Source organism: Dendropsophus ebraccatus, chromosome 7 (genome assembly GCF_027789765.1).
Source record: "Dendropsophus ebraccatus isolate aDenEbr1 chromosome 7, aDenEbr1.pat, whole genome shotgun sequence".
Lineage (NCBI taxonomy): Eukaryota > Metazoa > Chordata > Amphibia > Anura > Hylidae > Dendropsophus > Dendropsophus ebraccatus.
Genome location: NC_091460.1, coordinates 87,313,506 through 87,330,927, shown reverse-complemented (window position 1 = coordinate 87,330,927; position 17,422 = coordinate 87,313,506). Strand labels below are relative to the sequence as shown.

The 17,422-nt window shown below is 48.6% G+C and overlaps 1 protein-coding gene across 4 annotated transcripts in view; it reads left to right on the top strand.

Moving 5' to 3' along the window:
- Positions 1 to 17,422, top strand: part of GLRB (glycine receptor beta) — a 148,418-nt gene that overhangs the window by 41,121 nt on the left and 89,875 nt on the right. For 2 of the 4 annotated variants that reach the window (XR_011363838.1, XM_069976627.1), the window contains exon 1: positions 11,848 to 12,212. The exons of 1 other annotated variant lie outside the window; for it this stretch is intronic. The gene's annotated coding sequence lies outside the window, so the exon portion shown is untranslated. Of the gene's footprint in view, positions 1 to 11,847; positions 12,213 to 15,434; positions 15,466 to 17,422 lie in introns of those variants that run through there. One more of the 4 variants, XR_011363839.1, reaches the window with a different exon arrangement.

Genomic DNA, 17,422 nt, shown 5'->3' with positions numbered 1-17,422 from the left:
GCAGCTTGAGATGTGATGTCTCAAGGCAGCTCAGCCATTCAGTGGCCGAGGCGGGACTCCGCCTTAAACGTCTTAAACGTCACGTCTCAAGCCGCAGCTCAGACCAGGCAGCGTAATCTGGGACCACCAGGCGCTGGAACCGGGGAGGTAAGTGGACGGTGGCATCTATATCCACCCCTTCCCCGGCCATACAGTAAAAATACCCCTAGCCCGGAGTACCCCTTTAAACAACACAATATAACTCAAGCAAATCAAACCTGTGAAAATAAACTGTCAACTAAGAGTGCCTTCACACAGAGATTTATCTGACAGATCTTTGAAGCAAAAGCCAGGATCAGACTATAAACAGGGAAGAGGTCATAAAGGAAAGACTGAGATTTCTTCTCTTTTCACATCCGATCCTGGCTTTGGCTTCAAAAATCTGTCAGATAAATCTATGTGTAAAGGCACCCTTAGGGTCCTATTACACAAAGCAATTTTTAACAATTAATGACTAACAATAAGCAATTGCAAACGAGATTGTTTATTGTTAACCGGAAAACGTTTACCGTATTAGGGTCCATTTACACAGAAAGATTATCGGACAGATTATCTGCCAAAGATTTGAAGCCAAAGCCAGGAACAGACTATAAACAGAGATCACGTCATAAAGGAAAGCCTGAGATTTCTCCTCCTTTCAAATACATTCCCGGCCTTGGCTTCAAATCTTTGGCAGATAATCTTTCTGTGTAAATTGACCCTTATGCTGCCTTTACACGGAACGATTATCGTGCAAATTTGCACGATAACGATCGAATTCGAACGATAATCGTACGTGTAAACCCGAAGACAGGGCCTGAAGATACAGAGCAAGGACAAGAGAGCCAGATACCAGATCACAAGCAGCGTGGCTGGTAAGTACAGACTGCTGCTTGTGATTTGGAATCTGACAGCACAGATATATACATATCCGATCCAAGGATCGTTCATGCAGCCCATCTGCTTGATTCCTAGTTCTGTGTAAAGGCACAGTAAATGAGCCACCAATGTCACTGATAGGAACTTGTTTACAGCCCCCATGGCCAACAAATCTGTATGGGGAGCAGTCATCAGGATTTTGATTACATAACAGCTTGTAACACTTTATGAACTATGGCCATACATATAGGTGGCCATACACCGTCAATAATTGCCAGCTGGACGACGGTTATCTCTCCCCTCAAACACATGAGCGTTTGTCACAGCTTTAGGCTGTGTTCACACACAGTATTTTTGCTCCCTACAGCGGTCGGGGAAGATGGCCTGCTATAATGTATAGCAGGCCATCTCTGCTCGTCGGCACGGGAGGTGATTTAACCCTCCCGTGCCGACGATCGCTGCTATATGCTGATCAATACAGATCAGCATACAGCAGCTGAAAACAGCTTTCCGGGTCATCGGTGACCCGGAAAGCAATGGCGATTGGTGCTGTCTGAGACAGCACCAATCGCCATTAGTCTCCTGTGTAAAGATGGCGCCGATGCCACCCCCACGATCGCTGTGATAGGCCGGCTAGTACCGGCCGGCCCATCACGGCGATCATACTGTGAAAAAACAAGTTTTGCCGGGTTCAGCACCCCTCAGCTAGGTAGCTGAGGGGTGCAGAAAAGGTGTGTGTGTGGTGCAGGTGTACCATACTCACCTGATCTGGGCGTCCGGAGCGACGATCTGCGGTCCGCACCGTCCTCGCGTCTTCGTCGGTTCACTTCCGGGTTCGGTCGTCCAGCGTCGTAAATCTTCGGAAACGCTCGGGTCCTTGGGTTCGGCGGGCCTCGGCAATCTCCGGCAGCGTCGCTCTACTGCCCCCTAGCGGCTGATCAGTGAATATCATTCACTGATCAGTTGCTTTGGGTTAAAAAAAAAATATATATTTTTTTCCATTTTTTTTTTTTCTTTTTTTGCGCCCTAACGCCGCTGAGTGCTGATCAGCATCGCACGTAAGTGCGCCGCTGATCAGCAACTCCTCCTTTTTGGCGTAGGGGCGTTTTTTCCCCCCTATATCCTAACGCCACTGTCTGCTAAGTGCCACACATAAGTGCGGCATTTATCAGCAGCTCCTTTCTTGGAGAAGGGATATTTTTTCTTACTGTCAAAAAAACACGTAAAAAACACTATACTACACTACACCACACCACACTACATGGAATAAAGTTTTACACTACACATTTACATACCCCATATACCAATCCCCGTATAAAGATGGCCCCCAGGGTGTTTTCGGCGTCAGACGCGTACGTTATAATTGCCTCCGACACCGAAACAGCCAGTGAGGGTGAATGGGGGGATCCTTCGTTCCTCCATTCATCCTCATCGTCCTCATCATCCAGTGACGTCTTTTCTGCCAGTACCGTCCCAATAAGAGATGACGGTATGGCGTGAAATTCTACAAACTCTGTGAGAGTACCTCAGGGTACACTTACAGATTTAGGGTACGTGCACACTGCAGAATGGCGAAGGATAACCCTTTGTGCATTCCGCAGCTGGCACTCACTGGCGGACTGATGGAGGCACGCGTCTTACCCGTGTCATAGACTCCATTCTATGACCGGGCGGATTCCGTTGTCCGTCCAAAGAATGAACACGTTCATTCTTTGGACAGAGGGCGGAATCCGCCGGTGCATAGAATAGAGTGTGACACGGACGGAGACGCGCGCCTCCATCAGTCCGCCGGTGGGTGCCAGCTGCGGAATGCACAAAGGGTTATCCTTCACCATTCCGCAGTGTGCACGTACCCTTAGAGTGTATGAAGGAAGGGACACCCGAATCCAGCCCCCAGAGGCCCCCCCCCCCCATCCTCTGAGTTAGTGGGGAGATCATTTGTGAACTGATCTTCCCACTGCTGGTAAAGGTTACCACCTGTACGGGGATAACTTTTATACCAGCACCCCCTCTTCTGGTCCCTCCCTGCCCGAGCTACTGTAGCTTGCGGCACGATCCAAAAATATCAGAAGCCGTTATAAAGCCCTAATATTTAGCAGCCATGGAGCAGACCCAGCGCTTCTGGATATGAAGGACCCCGTATCGCACCAGGGCAACATTTTCCAGGTGACGTCCCCCACACTGGAAAACAGGAGACCCCAGAAGAAGTGCAGAGTGTGGCGTAACAGGGGGATCAGGAAGGACACCATTTTCCAGTGTGACACCTGTCCTGATCACCCCGGCCTCTGCACACAGGATCGCTTCAAGGCGTACCACACGTCATTGGGGTTCTACATTTTCTAAATTCTGTCCCTTATTCCTATTTCAGGGGTCACGTTGATCCAGGGATTATTCTGATTGCTGTTATGGAGTCGGGAAGGAATTTTTCCCCTGTGAAGAGGCTACTGTCGTCTGCCTCACAAGAGTTTTTTTTGCCTCTGGATCAACCCCCAAATAAATTAGAATTGTCCCTTTTCCCCAGCTAAATAGATATGGCCACCATTCGATTAGAGGATACCATGATGCAATTACAAAGCCTCTGTGCGGCCAGGACAGTAGAAACTACACTCCTTAAGGAATCTAACGAGGGGGGCAGCGAGGATATGGCCCCCTGGTGACGGGCACATTTGTGGCGTGAAAATGAAAAACATTTTATTTTTTATTTTCACGGCACATGTTCCACATATGTGCCCGTCACCAGTGGGGTCCATATGCTCACTGTACCCCTTGTTGGTTTCCTTATGGGGTGTAGTTTCCAGAATGGGGTCACTTGTGGGGGGTTTCTACTGTCCTGGCAGCACAGGAGCTTTTTAATTGCGACATGGCCTCCATCCTCCATTCCAGCCTCTAAATGGCGCTCTGTCTCTTTGGTGGCGTGCCCTGTGCCCATATGGCACATTATATCCACATGTGGGGTATTTAAGTACTCAGGGGAAATTACCCTACACATTTTGTGTTCACTTTCTTTTTTAACCCCTTGTGGAAAAAGAAAAATCAAGGCTAGACCAACATTTAGTGTAAAAAATGTTTAATTTTTACACTAAATCATTGATCTTGTCTTGATTTTTTCATTTTCACAAGGGGTTAAAAGATAAAAAAAACACTAGATGTGTACAGCAATTTCCTTTGAGTACGGAAATACCCCACATGTGGACATAAAGGGCCATGCGGGTGCAGGGTAAGCATCCAAAGGGAAGGAGCGCCATTTGACTTTTGGAGGCTGGATTTGGCTGGAATAGATTTCGAGGGCCTTGTTGCATTTAAAAGGCCTTTGTGTTGCCAAGAAAGTTGAACCCCCCCCACAAGTGACCCCATTATGGAAACTACAACCCTCAGGGAATGTAACAAGGGGTGTAGTGAGCATATGGACCCCACTGGTGACAGGCACAAATGTGGAACAATATGGCATGAAAATGAAATATTTTTTACACTATAATGTTGGTTTAGCCCTAAATTTTTCATTTTCACAAGAGGTTAAAAGAGAAAAAAACACACAAAATGTGTAGAGCAATTTTCCCCGAGTCCGTAAATACCCCACATGTGGACATAAAGCACCATATGGGGGCAGGGCAAGTCTCCGAAGGGAAGGACTGCCATTTGGATTTTGGAGGCTGGATTTGCCAGAGTGGATGATGAAAGCCATGTTGCATTTACAGAGCCCTCGTGCTGCCAAAACACTGGAAACCCCCCACAAGTGACCCCATTCTGGAAACTACACCCCTCAAGAAATCTAACAAGGGGTGCAATGAGGATATGGACCCCTTGATGACGGGAACATTTGTGCCCGTCACCAGGGGGGTCCATATCCTCATTGCACCCCTTGTTAGATTCCTTGAGGGGTGTAGTTTCCAGAATGAGGTCACTTGTGGGGGGTTTCCAATGTTTTGGCAGCACGAGGGCTCTGTAAATGCGACATGACCCTTGAAATCCATTCCAGTAAAATCCAGCTTGCAAAGGCCAATTGGCGCTCCTTCCCTTTGGAGGCTCATCCTGCGCCCGCTTGGCACTTTATGTCCACATGTGGGGTATTTCTGTACTCTGCAGAAACTGCGCTACACGTTTAGTGTTTTTTTTTTTCTTTTATCCCCTTGTAAAAATGAAAAATGAAGGCTAGAACAACATTTTAGTGTAAATAATAGAATTTTTTTCTTTTTTACACCACATTGTTCTGAAAATCTGTGAAGCACCTGTGGGGTCCAGATGCTCACCGCACCCCATGTTACATTCCTTGAGGGGTGTAGTTTTCTAAATGGTGTCCCTTTAGGGGTGTTTTTTAGGTTTTGGCACCCCAGAGCCTCTGCCAAGCTGAAGTGGTACAGTCAAAAATGACCAAATATAACGGAGGCGTTGAAATTCACTAGGCGCTCCCTTATACCTGAGGCTTGTGGTTGCGTCAAATAGCGCAATAGGGCCACATATGGGGTATATCTATAAACTGCAGAAACGGGGCAATCAGTATTGGGGTGAATTTCTCTGCTAATAGGTTTATCATTATGAAAGATATTGGATTACAATAAAATCTCTGTACAGAAAATAAAAATTTTCAAATTTCTTACACACTTAGCTTTTATTTCTGTGACTCCCCTAAAGGGTTAAAAAAACTTTCTGGATGTGCTTTTGCAGAGTTAGGGGGTGCAGTTTCTGAAATGGGGTGCTTTGTGGGGCTTTCTAACATACAGTCCCCTCAAATGCACTATAAGGCTGGGTTCACACTACGTATATTTCAGTCAGTATTGTGGTCCTCATATTGCAACCAAAACCAGGAGTGGATTAAAAAAACAGAAAGGATCTGTTCACACAATGGTGAAATTGAGTGGATGGCCGCCATATAACAGTAAATAACTGCCATTATTTCAATATAACAGCCGTTGTTTTAAAATAACAGCAAATATTTGCCATTAAATGGCGGTCATCCACTCAATTTCAACATTGTAAGAACAGAGCCTTTCTGTGTTTTTAATCTACTCCTGGTTTTGGTTGCAATATGAGGACCACAATACTGACTGAAATATACCTAGTGTGAACCCAGCCTAAACTTGACCAGGTCCCTAAAAATATCTGATTTTGAAATTTTACAGAAAATTTGGAAAATTGCTACTAATGTTTTAAGCTTCCTATTGTCTAAAAAAAAATGAAATATAGTTTAATAAAAGCTACCAACATAAAGTAGACATGTTGCTAATGCTATTTAATATATAGTTTATGTGGCATAACCATTTTCTGTATAAGCAGAAAGGTTTCAATGTTGGAAAAATGCATTTTTTCACAATTTTTCACGTTATTTTGGTGTTTTTCATAAAGGTTTGTTATGAGTATCGACTCCAATTTACCAGAAACGTGAAGTACAATATGTCACGAGAAAACATTCTCAGAATCAGCCGGATAGGTAAAAGCATCCCGAAGTTATTAATGAATAAAGTGACACTGGTCATATTCATAAAATTTGTCTCTGTCCTTAAGGCCATTTCAGGCTCTGTCCTTAAAGTGTCACTGTCGTGACATTTTTTTTTGCAGAAATCAATAGTCCAGGCGATTTTAAGAAACTTTGTAATTGGGTTTATTATCCAAAAAATGCATTTTTATCATGAAAAAGCAGTTTGAAGCTCTCCCCCCTGTCTTCATTGTTCTCCTATGGAGAGAGCTAAAGAAAAGACCAAAACAGGACAACAAAGAGTTAATCTACAAATCCCTCACGGGATATCTCCTGGGACAGTCACCAGTGACCTGTCTGAGCTCAGATTACAGCTGTCACCCAGCTCTGTGCCTGTAATCCTCTGTTATCTGCTTTCTGCTGCCGGCTAACTCCCTCCTTCCTCCTCCCCCCTCCCCTCTCCCTAGAGCAGACAGGGTACGTCTCCTGCAACAAGTCACAATTTTCAGATTTTTTGGAGTGGATGAAAAAGAGGAAGGAGGGGGGGACCTGGGAAAAGGCTTTTTACATGCAGATAATGGCAGATTTGGCTAATAAACCCAATTACAAAGTTTCTTAAAATCGCCTGGACTATTGATTTCTGCAAAAAAAAAAAAAATACGACAGTGACTCTTTAACCTCTTAAGGACATAGAACGTACCGGTACGTCCTATGTCCTCATTAGCACTTCAAAGCGGGGCCGCGCGGCGGCCCCGCTTTGAAGTGCCGCGATCCCGGGTGCCGCGTGTAGCCCGGGACCGCCGCTATTAGCGGGCACGGTCCGATCGCCGTGCCCGCTAATTAGCTAATCGGAGGCAGCTGTCAAAGTTGACAGCTGCCTCCGATTACCGGAGGCAACGTTTCCCTGGTGTCTAGTGGGGGAGATCGCTCCTCCGGGACCTTGTTCCGGAGAAGCGATCTCCGTTACTGATGCCGGCCGGGGACGCGTCCAAGATGGCGCCGTCCTCGGCTCGGCACTCGTTTGTTTCCGGCTGCAGCAGCCGAAAGCAAACGAGTGCCGATCTCATGGATCTCTGCAGCATATCTATGCTGCAGAGATCTCTATGAGAGATCAAAGTGTATATACTAGAAGTCCCCCAGGGGGGCTTCTAGTATATGTGTAAAAAAAAAAAAAAAACGTGTTGTTAATAGTAAAAATCCCCCTCCCCTAATAAAAGTCTGAATCACCCCCCTTTCCCCAGGTTTTAAATAAAAGTAAACAAATAAATAAATAAATAAACATGTTTGGTATCGCCGCGTGCGTAATCGCCCGAACTATTAATTAATCACATTCCTGATCTCGTACGGTAAACGGCGTCAGCGCAAAAAAATCCCAAAGTGCAAAATTGCGCATTTTTGGTCGCATCAAATCCAGAAAAAATGTAATAAAAAGCGATCAAAAAGTCGTATATGCGCAATCAAGGTACCGATAGAAAGATCACATCATGGCGCAAAAAATGACACCTCGCACAGCCCCATAGACCAAAGGATAAAAGCGCTATAAGCCTGGGAATGGAGCGATTTTAAGGAATGTATATTGGTTAACAACGGTTTGAATTTTTTACAGGCCATCAGATACAATATAAGTTATACATGTTACATATCGTTTTAATCGTAACGACTTGAGGAACATGCATAACAAGTCAGTTTTACCCCAGGGCGAATGGCGTAAAAACACATTTCCCCCAAATAAAAGAAATGCGTTTTTTTTTTCAATTTCACCACACTTTGAATTTTTTTCTGGTTTCGCAGTGTACTTTATGCAAAAATTCAGCCTGTAATTGCAAAGTACAATTAGTGACGCAAGAAATAAGGGGTCATGTGGGTTTCTAGGTGGAAAAATGCAAGTGCTATGACCTTTTAAACACAAGGAGGAAAAACCGAAAACGTAAAAACGAAAATGGGCCATGTCCTTAAAGGGTTAAGGGGTTAAAACAAAGGCTGTTATTTTAAAATAATTTGCCATTAATTGGTGGCCCTCCACTTAATTTCAACAGTGTGGGATCATATCCTTAAAGTAATACTCTCACCCCCTTATGCTGCGTTTACACGGAACGATTATCATGCGAATTTGCACGATAACAATCAAATTAGCACAATAATCGTATGTGTAAACACTGCGAACGATCAAACGACGAACGAGAAATCATTCATTTTGATCTTAAAACATGTTCTAAAATCGTCGTTCGTCATTCGCCAAAAATTTGCATATCGTTCTGTGTAAAGAGTCGTTCACCGATTTTTCCTATATGCGAGATAGGCTTAAGCGATCGCAAAACAAATTTTCCGTATGATATACCATACCGTCGCAACGCTGACCGCTATGAAAAAAAATTGTTACTCCGACATCGTTAATCGTACGATCGGGCCAATAATCGTTTGGTGTAAACGCAGCATTACTCAATTTAATCAATAACAGTGTCACCTAGGAGGGGTTTCATGGCAGTTGGGTCCTATCTCCCAGCTGGAGAGAGGGCCTGTGCTGAAGCCCTGCCTAGGAGACACTGTCCACGGCTGAAGCTATTTTAAACAAAAAAAAAAAAATACACAAACATGTTTTATAGAGGTGTATACTGAATGTGCAACACCTAAGCTTGTGGATGGTGCCAGTATAATTTTAAAAGGTACCCATCACAAGGCTGACTCACTCAGAGTCACATCCCACCAGAGACATGAGTCACAGCTACCTCCCAGATTTTTGTTAATGGGGTACCCGACACTTCAGCTGTGTGTGTCTCCGAAATTGCTGCTGGTGGCCCTGGTAATGGAGGAACAAAGTATGATGAGAACACACAATAACACAATAATTACACCCGTATCATGGCCTGTGGCCGTGTACTGCGCTGTGTCCCGGTGTGATGGCCGTGTACTGCGCTGTGTCCCGGTGTGATGGCCGTGTACTGCGCTGTGTCCCGGTGTGATGGCCGTATACTGCACAGTGTCCCGGTGTGATGGCTGTATACTGCGCTGTGTCCCAGTGTGATGGCCGTGTACTGCACTGTGTCCCGGTGTGATGGCCGTATACTGCGCAGTGTTCCGGTGTGATGGCCGTATACTGCGCCGTGTCCCGGTGTGATGGCCGTGTACTGCGCCGTGTCCCGGTGTGATGGCCGTGTACTGCGCCGTGTCCCGGTGTGATGGCCGTGTACTGCGCCGTGTCCCGATGTGATGGCCGTGTACTGCGCCGTGTCCCGGTGTGATGGCCGTGTACTGCGCCGTGTCCCGGTGTGATGGCCGTATACTGCCCAGTGTCCCGGTGTGATGGCCGTGTACTGCGTAGTGTCCCGGTGTGATGGCCGTGTACTGCTCAGTGTCCCGGTGTGATGGCCGTGTACTGCGCTGTGTCCCGGTGTGATGGCCGTATACTGCGCAGTGTTCCGGTGTGATGGCCGTGTACTGCGCAGTGTGCCGGTGTGATCGCCGTATACTGCGCAGTGTTCCGGTGTGATGGCCGTATACTGCGCAGTGTCCCGGTGTGATGGCCGTGTACTGCGCTGTGTCCCGGTGTGATGGCCGTGTACTGCGCAGTGTTCCGGTGTGATGGCCGTGTACTGCGCTGTGTCCCGGTGTGATGGGCGTGTACTGCGCTGTGTCCCGGTGTGATGGGCGTGTACTGCGCTGTGTCCCGGTGTGATGGCCGTGTACTGCGCAGTGTTCCGGTGTGATGGCCGTGTACTGCGCTGTGATGGCCGTGTACTGCGCAGTGTCCCGGTGTGATGGCCGTGTACTGCACTGTGTCCCGGTGTGATGGCCGTGTACTGTGCAGTGTCCCGGTGTGATGGCCGTGTACTGCGCTGTGTCCCGGTGTGATGGCCGTGTACTGCGCAGTGTCCCGGTCAGTGTTCCGGTGTGATGGCCGTATACTGCGCAGTGTCCCGGTGTGATGGCCGTGTACTGCGCTGTGTCCCGGTGTGATGGCCGTGTACTGCGCAGTGTCCCGGTGTGATGGCCGTGTACTGCGCAGTGTCCCGGTGTAATGGCCGTGTACTGCGCAGTGTCCCGGTGTGATGGCCGTGTACTGCGCAGTGTTCCGGTGTGATGGCCGTGTACTGCGCTGTGTCCCGGTGTGATGGGCGTGTACTGCGCTGTGTCCCGGTGTGATGGGCGTGTACTGCGCTGTGTCCCGGTGTGATGGCCGTGTACTGCGCAGTGTTCCGGTGTGATGGCCGTGTACTGCGCTGTGTCCCGGTGTGATGGCCGTGTACTGCGCAGTGTCCCGGTGTGATGGCCGTGTACTGCGCTGTGTCCCGGTGTGATGGCCGTGTACTGCGCAGTGTCCCGGTGTGATGGCCGTGTACTGCGCTGTGTCCCGGTGTGATGGCCGTGTACTGCGCAGTGTCCCGGTGTGATGGCCGTATACTGCGCAGTGTCCCGGTGTGATGGCCGTGTACTGCGCAGTGTCCCGGTGTGATGGCCGTGTACTGCGCTGTGTCCCGGTGTGATGGCCGTATACTGCGCAGTGTCCCGGTGTGATGGCCGTGTACTGCGCTGTGTCCCGGTGTGATGGCCGTGTACTGCGCAGTGTCCCGGTCAGTGTTCCGGTGTGATGGCCGTCTACTGCGCTGTGTCCCGGTGTGATGGCCGTGTACTGCGCTGTGTCCCGGTGTGATGGCCGTGTACTGCGCAGTGTCCCGGTGTGATGGCCGTGTACTGCGCAGTGTCCCGGTGTGATGGCCGTGTACTGCGCAGTGTCCCGGTGTGATGGCCGTGTACTGCGCTGTGTCCCGGTGTGATGGCCGTGTACTGCGCAGTGTCCCGGTGTGATGGCCGTGTACTGCGCTGTGTCCCGGTGTGATGGCCGTGTACTGCGCAGTGTCCCGGTCAGTGTTCCGGTGTGATGGCCGTATACTGCGCAGTGTCCCGGTGTGATGGCCGTGTACTGCGCTGTGTCCCGGTGTGATGGCCGTGTACTGCGCAGTGTCCCGGTGTGATGGCCGTGTACTGCGCAGTGTCCCGGTGTGATGGCCGTGTACTGCGCAGTGTTGCGGTGTGATGGCCGTATACTGCGCAGTGTCCCGGTGTGATGGCCGTGTACTGCGCAGTGTTGCGGTGTGATGGCCGTATACTGCGCAGTGTCCCGGTGTGATGGCCGTATACTGCGCAGTGTTCCGGTGTGATGGCCGTATACTGCGCAGTGTTGCGGTGTGATGGCCGTATACTGCGCAGTGTCCCGGTGTGATGGCCGTGTACTGCGCTGTGTCCCGGTGTGATGGCCGTGTACTGCGCAGTGTCCCGGTGTGATGGCCGTGTACTGCGCCGTGTCCCGGTGTGATGGCCGTGTACTGCGCTGTGTCCCGGTGTGATGGCCGTGTACTGCGCAGTGTCCCGGTGTGATGGCCGTGTACTGCACAGGTCACGTCATGTAGCGCACACCATGGTCGCTGCTGCACTATAGAGGAGCATCCTCTGCCCCCACCACAGCCCCGTCTCTAGTCTCCCAGCCCCCTCAGCCAGGACCGCCACAGCTCGGCCAGCCTCCGTAGAGCGCGCAGCATGGCAGCGGGCGGGCGCTGAGGCTCGCAGTGACAGGACGCGGCGGCGGCTGATGATTAATTGCGCCGCTCTGGGGCCTGTACTGCGCATGCTGCAGGTACAGCGCGCTCCTCCATCTTATGCTCCGTCCATGCAGCCAGCGCGGCTCTGCCCCCTACAAGACATATAGCAGCACGTCCCGGCGGCTCGTCCATTTCCGCCTCACAGCGGGAAGCTGAGCGCTACAGAGACGCGTACTACTATCTGCGGAGCCCGGGCAGCTTCCTCCGCCATCACCATCATGTGCATCTAGGGGACCTTGACGTTTTACACCTTAGAAAATGGATGTGGACTCGGCTGCTGCTCGCGTCTGAGGAGATCCTGTGTGTGAGCGGTAAGTGCGGTGTGCGCCGCCTCTCGGGGGATTCGCATTTGCTTTGCGCTGTGTATTCCTGGTGATTAGTCTGGCCAGGCTAATGGCTGCAGAGGGAGGTAGCCCGCGGGCTGCTGCTACTGTCATGGCCGTGCACACAACTCGATAAAGTTTTTTAGATTTGAAAATGTGCCGCAAGGAGTGCTGGGAGTTGTAGTCCCCTTTTAGATTGCTTGTTTCCCAGACTATTGTCCTGTATGGGTGCTCCGGGTCAGACAGTGATTCCTCCTGTGGCGGAGGCTGTGGTGAGTGCAGTGCTATGGTACTGTGTGAGCTGCAGTGATGATGAATAATAGCATCAATGATACTGTATAGTCATCCATGGATCATCATGGCCGCACATACCATCATGTCTGCTGATGTATCATCCACAGATGGACACTGTAGTATAATATGCTTGGAGGTGGCCCATATCCTATAATTCATGATCATTTCCATACTGTGCCGGCAGTAATGGCCAATGGATGGCTGACCATATACTGTACTGTCATGGCCTCTGATGCTATAGTGAGTTATCATGTCTGCAGACAATATATTGTACCATCAATTCCATGTACAGACCCTATAATGTATGATGTCCTCGCATGGTCTATAGATAGTGTATTATGTCTGGAGATCGCCTTTTTATATTTACAGGATGGATCTTGTACTGAATTATATTCACTGTATTATCATGTACACAGATTGACCCTATACTGTTCTGTAATGGGTACAGGCGGACCCCATACTGTGCCATCATGTTTGTTGATGGACCCTTTCCGATATTATGTCTACAGGTGACCCTGTAATGTCTCATATGATGCCTGTAGACAGGCCCTGTACTGTATTGTCATGTCTGTAGACGGGTGCTATACTGTCCCATGATGTCTGATCTGTTGATGGATCCTATTTTGTATTATCATATGTACAGGTGGACTTAAAGGGGTTGTCCAGGATATTTGAATAAACTAGCTTGCATTGACCTCTGTGGGTGTTGTTTATTCTATATACACTTCTACTTTTTATTTAGAGTGCTTACTGTGTTCTCAGGCTCAATCACATGACCACTCTGCCTGTGTTTTCTTTACTTCCTGTGATGTCCTGTTCCCATTCTGTTTCCTGTTCCTGCCAGTGAGAGAACAGAGAGTCATCGGGTGGGTGGGGTTATGCATTCACAATCCTTAAGCCCCACCCCTGTAGGAGGAGCTAATATCTGAGCCCAGTAGAAACTGCAGCAGTAAGGGCAGCATGGCATGGAGGAGACCAGGAGCTGATAGCTATGTTGTGGGGGGGCGCAGAGGTTATCCATGTTGGGGCGGGGGGGCGCAGAGGTTATCCATGTTGGGGCGGGGGGGCGCAGAGGTTATCCATGTTGGGGGGGGCGCAGAGGTTATCCATGTTGGGGGGGGGGGGGGGGGGGGCGCAGAGGTTATCCATGTTGGGGGGGGGGGCGCAGAGGTTATCCATGGGGGGGGGGGGGCGCAGAGGTTATCCATGATGGGGGGGGGGGGCGCAGAGGTTATCCATGTTGGGGGGGGGGGGCGCAGAGGTTATCCATGTTGGGGGGGGGGCGCAGAGGTTATCCATGTTGGGGGGGGGGGCGCAGAGGTTATCCATGTTGGGGGGGGGGGGCGCAGAGGTTATCCATGTTGTGGGGGGAGGCGCAGAGGTTATCCATGTTGGGGGGGGGGCGCAGAGGTTATCCATGTTGGGGGGGGGGGGAGGCGCAGAGGTTAGCCATGTTGTGGGGGGGGCGCAGAGGTTAGCCATGTTGTGGGGGGGCGCAGAGGTTAGCCATGTTGTGGGGGGAGGCGCAGAGGTTAGCCATGTTGTGGGGGGAGGCGCAGAAGTTAGCCATGTTGTGGGGGGAGGCGCAGAAGTTAGCCATGTTGTGGGGGGGGCGCAGAGGTTAGCCATGTTGTGGGGGGGCGCAGAGGTTAGCCATGTTGTGGGGGGGCGCAGAGGTTAGCCATGTTGCTTTGTAGTGTTGGGGTCCTGGTATAACGAGCAGAGAAACAGGAAAATAGTTACCCATAGCAACCAGTCAGATTCTAGGTGTCATTTTTAGGGCCTTTTTAAAAATGAAAAAAAAAACAAACAACAACTATCTGGTTGCTATGGACAACTGTTTCATTGTTCAACGTTAGGGCGGTGCTGCGGGAGTCTTTAATATGGAGAGGAGAGATGCTGCTGCTGTGTGTAATATGGAGAGGAGAGAGGCTGCTGCTGTGTAATATGGAGAGGAGAGAGGCTGCTGCTGTGTGTAATATGGAGAGGAGAGAGGCTGCTGCTGTGTGTAATATGGAGAGGAGAGATGCTGCTGCTGTGTGTAATATGGAGAGGAGAGAGGCTGCTGCTGTGTGTAATATGGAGAGGAGAGAGGCTGCTGCTGTGTGTAATATGGAGAGGAGAGAGGCTGCTGCTGTGTGTAATATGGAGAGGAGAGAGGTTGCTGCTGTATATAATATGGAGAGGAGAGATGCTGCTGCTGTGTGTAATATGGAGAGGAGAGAGGCTGCTGCTGTGTGTAATATGGAGAGGAGAGAGGTTGCTGCTGTATATAATATGGAGAGGAGAGATGCTGCTGCTGTGTGTAATATGGAGAGGAGAGAGGCTGCTGCTGTGTGTAATATGGAGAAGAGAGAGGCTGCTGCTGTATATAATATGGAGAGGAGACAGGCTGCTGCAGTATGTAATATGGAGAGGAGAGAGGCTGCTGCTGTGTGTAATATGGAGAGGAGACAGGCTGCTGCAGTATGTAATATGGAGAGGAGAGAGGCTGCTGTGTGTGTAATATGGAGAGGAGAGATGCTACTTCACCTCATGTCAGTCACCATTCCATTTCTTGCTGAGGAAACAGAATCCTGGCTCATAGACCCCGCCCACCTGTATGATGGCTACTGTAGTGTATATGTAATCTAGGGCTACAACTCCTATCATGTACATGTGTGCTGGGGATTGTAGTCCTACAACACATCAAAAAATTCCAAAAACTAGTGTATTTGAAAATATAAGTAATTGGCAGACACTGACCCACCATGCTACTCAAAGGACACTTGTAGTAATACAGATATTTCCTGCCTATGGGTACAGTAGGTGGAGCTAGGTTTAGAGAGGAGGGGGTGGTGCCACAGGCTTGCAGAGCTGTGATGTCACTGCTGTGACCTGGAAGTTCTTTATGTAAACAAACACAAATCCAAAAAGCAGCAACAGAGGAGGAGGCCCAGGGACACAGGTAAAAGTCAGAGAAAACAACTGAGGGAAAGGAACAGATTACAAATAATTCTCATTTCCCAAAAAAAACCCCAAAATGTTCGACAATCGCTTTAGTGTTCCATCTTGTCTGTACATGGGGCCCTGTACTGTATTGTCATGTCTGTAGATGGGCCCTATCCCACTGTCCCATGATGTCTGTAGATGGGGCCTTGTACTGTACTGTATTGTCATGTCTGTAGATAGGGTCCTGTATTGTACTGTCATGTCTGTAGTAGGGGCCCTGTACTCTACTGTCATGTCTGTAGTAGGGGCCCTGTACTCTACTGTTATGTCTGTATTAGGGGTACTGTATTATGTCTGTAGACGGGCCTTATCCCACTGTCCCATGATGTCTATAGACTGAGCCTTGTACTGTACAGTATTATCATGTCTGTAGATGGGGCCTTGCACTGTACTGTATTATGTCTGTCTATGGGCCATATCCCACTGTCCCATGATGTCTTTAGACAGAGCCTTGTACTGTACTGTATTGTCATGTCTGTAGACGGAGCCTTGCACTGTACTGTATAGTCATGTCTGTATATAGGCCCTATGCCACTGTCCCATGATGTCTTTTGGGTGGACCTTTTACAAAGAGTGCTGTTTTTCATTACACGTGACTGTAAGTGAGGTTTCTTTAGAATTTATTGCTGCAGAAATGCTGTAAATAATTCAGAATGACTGGAAATCAATGTGATTTATAGAAATTCAGTGGGGAATAAGAGGTCTTTTTTAATGGCTGGGATACAATACATTGTATGTTTTCCTAGGTTTGTTTATTAGGGAATTGTGTAGACTGTAATTCCTAGATATACTTCTCTTATTAGAATTGAAATAACTTCCATAATAAAACTGCTTATCCCCAGTCTATGCCTGCCGTGTCATAGGCCGAATATGGGTAGTAGTAAACACTGGTCTGTATTCTGCTGACTGGTGCACAGCCTCATATATTATAGCATCACTAGCGTCTGTGAGTGCAGCAATCTCCATAATAGGCATGTCTTTAATAAGTACTATTGGTCCCACAAAGCCCTCATAAAGCTCTGTGTATGAAATGTTAGAATGTGATGAGTTACAAATTTACCAAAAATATCTGATGGGGTTAGATGGTAAAAGGAAACTGACATTCAAGAATTGTGTGTGTGTGTGTGTGTGTTTGGGGTGGGGGGAAATTACACAAAGATAACACTTTAATGTATGCCCTTTGTACTATGCATGCCTGGCAGCGGTTTTATCTGTGATTATTTGCTGTCAGTTTCCTTTTAAAGGAGATTTCCGGGCATAATGTTAAAATTCAAGTTGGACAGATGGTGGTAGGAATATAAATAAGAAGCTATACTTACCCGTTCTAGTGCCCCCGGAGCACAAAGTCTCTGCTCACAGACCCCGCCAGCCTCCTGTAGCTCCAAGTCCTGCAACGTCTTGACCTTGCACAGAGTGGGGGGGTTCCTGTCGGGTCGTGACTATACAGGATAAAATGGAGACCGAAGGTGGACAATGAATGGTGGTGTTGGAGGGTGCAGGGACAGGCAAGTATACAGTATCATCATTATTATTATGTTATAACAACCTTCTGCCCACTCTGGATTTTTACATGAGTTCTCATTTGAAGAAAAATGAATTTATGTGGAGCACTGTTTTCTTTCTACTGCATGTACATTTATATCTGTATTGAGTGCATAATGGAAGCACATGATCACAAATTCAGGGGAAATCAATATCATGGCATTATTAGTGGGATCTCTGGAGCTGTGTATGAAGTACTACTTTCTATGCAGTTCAGTGAAGGAAGGCAGGACAGTATAGCTCTGGGGACCGAGGATTCGGGGGACAGGTCAGCGTTCCCTTGCTGTGAAGATCAGGCTGTGCAATAGGGGCTTTAGGGTCCTATTAGATGAAGCGATTTTTAAATATTAACAATAAACTATCGCAAATGA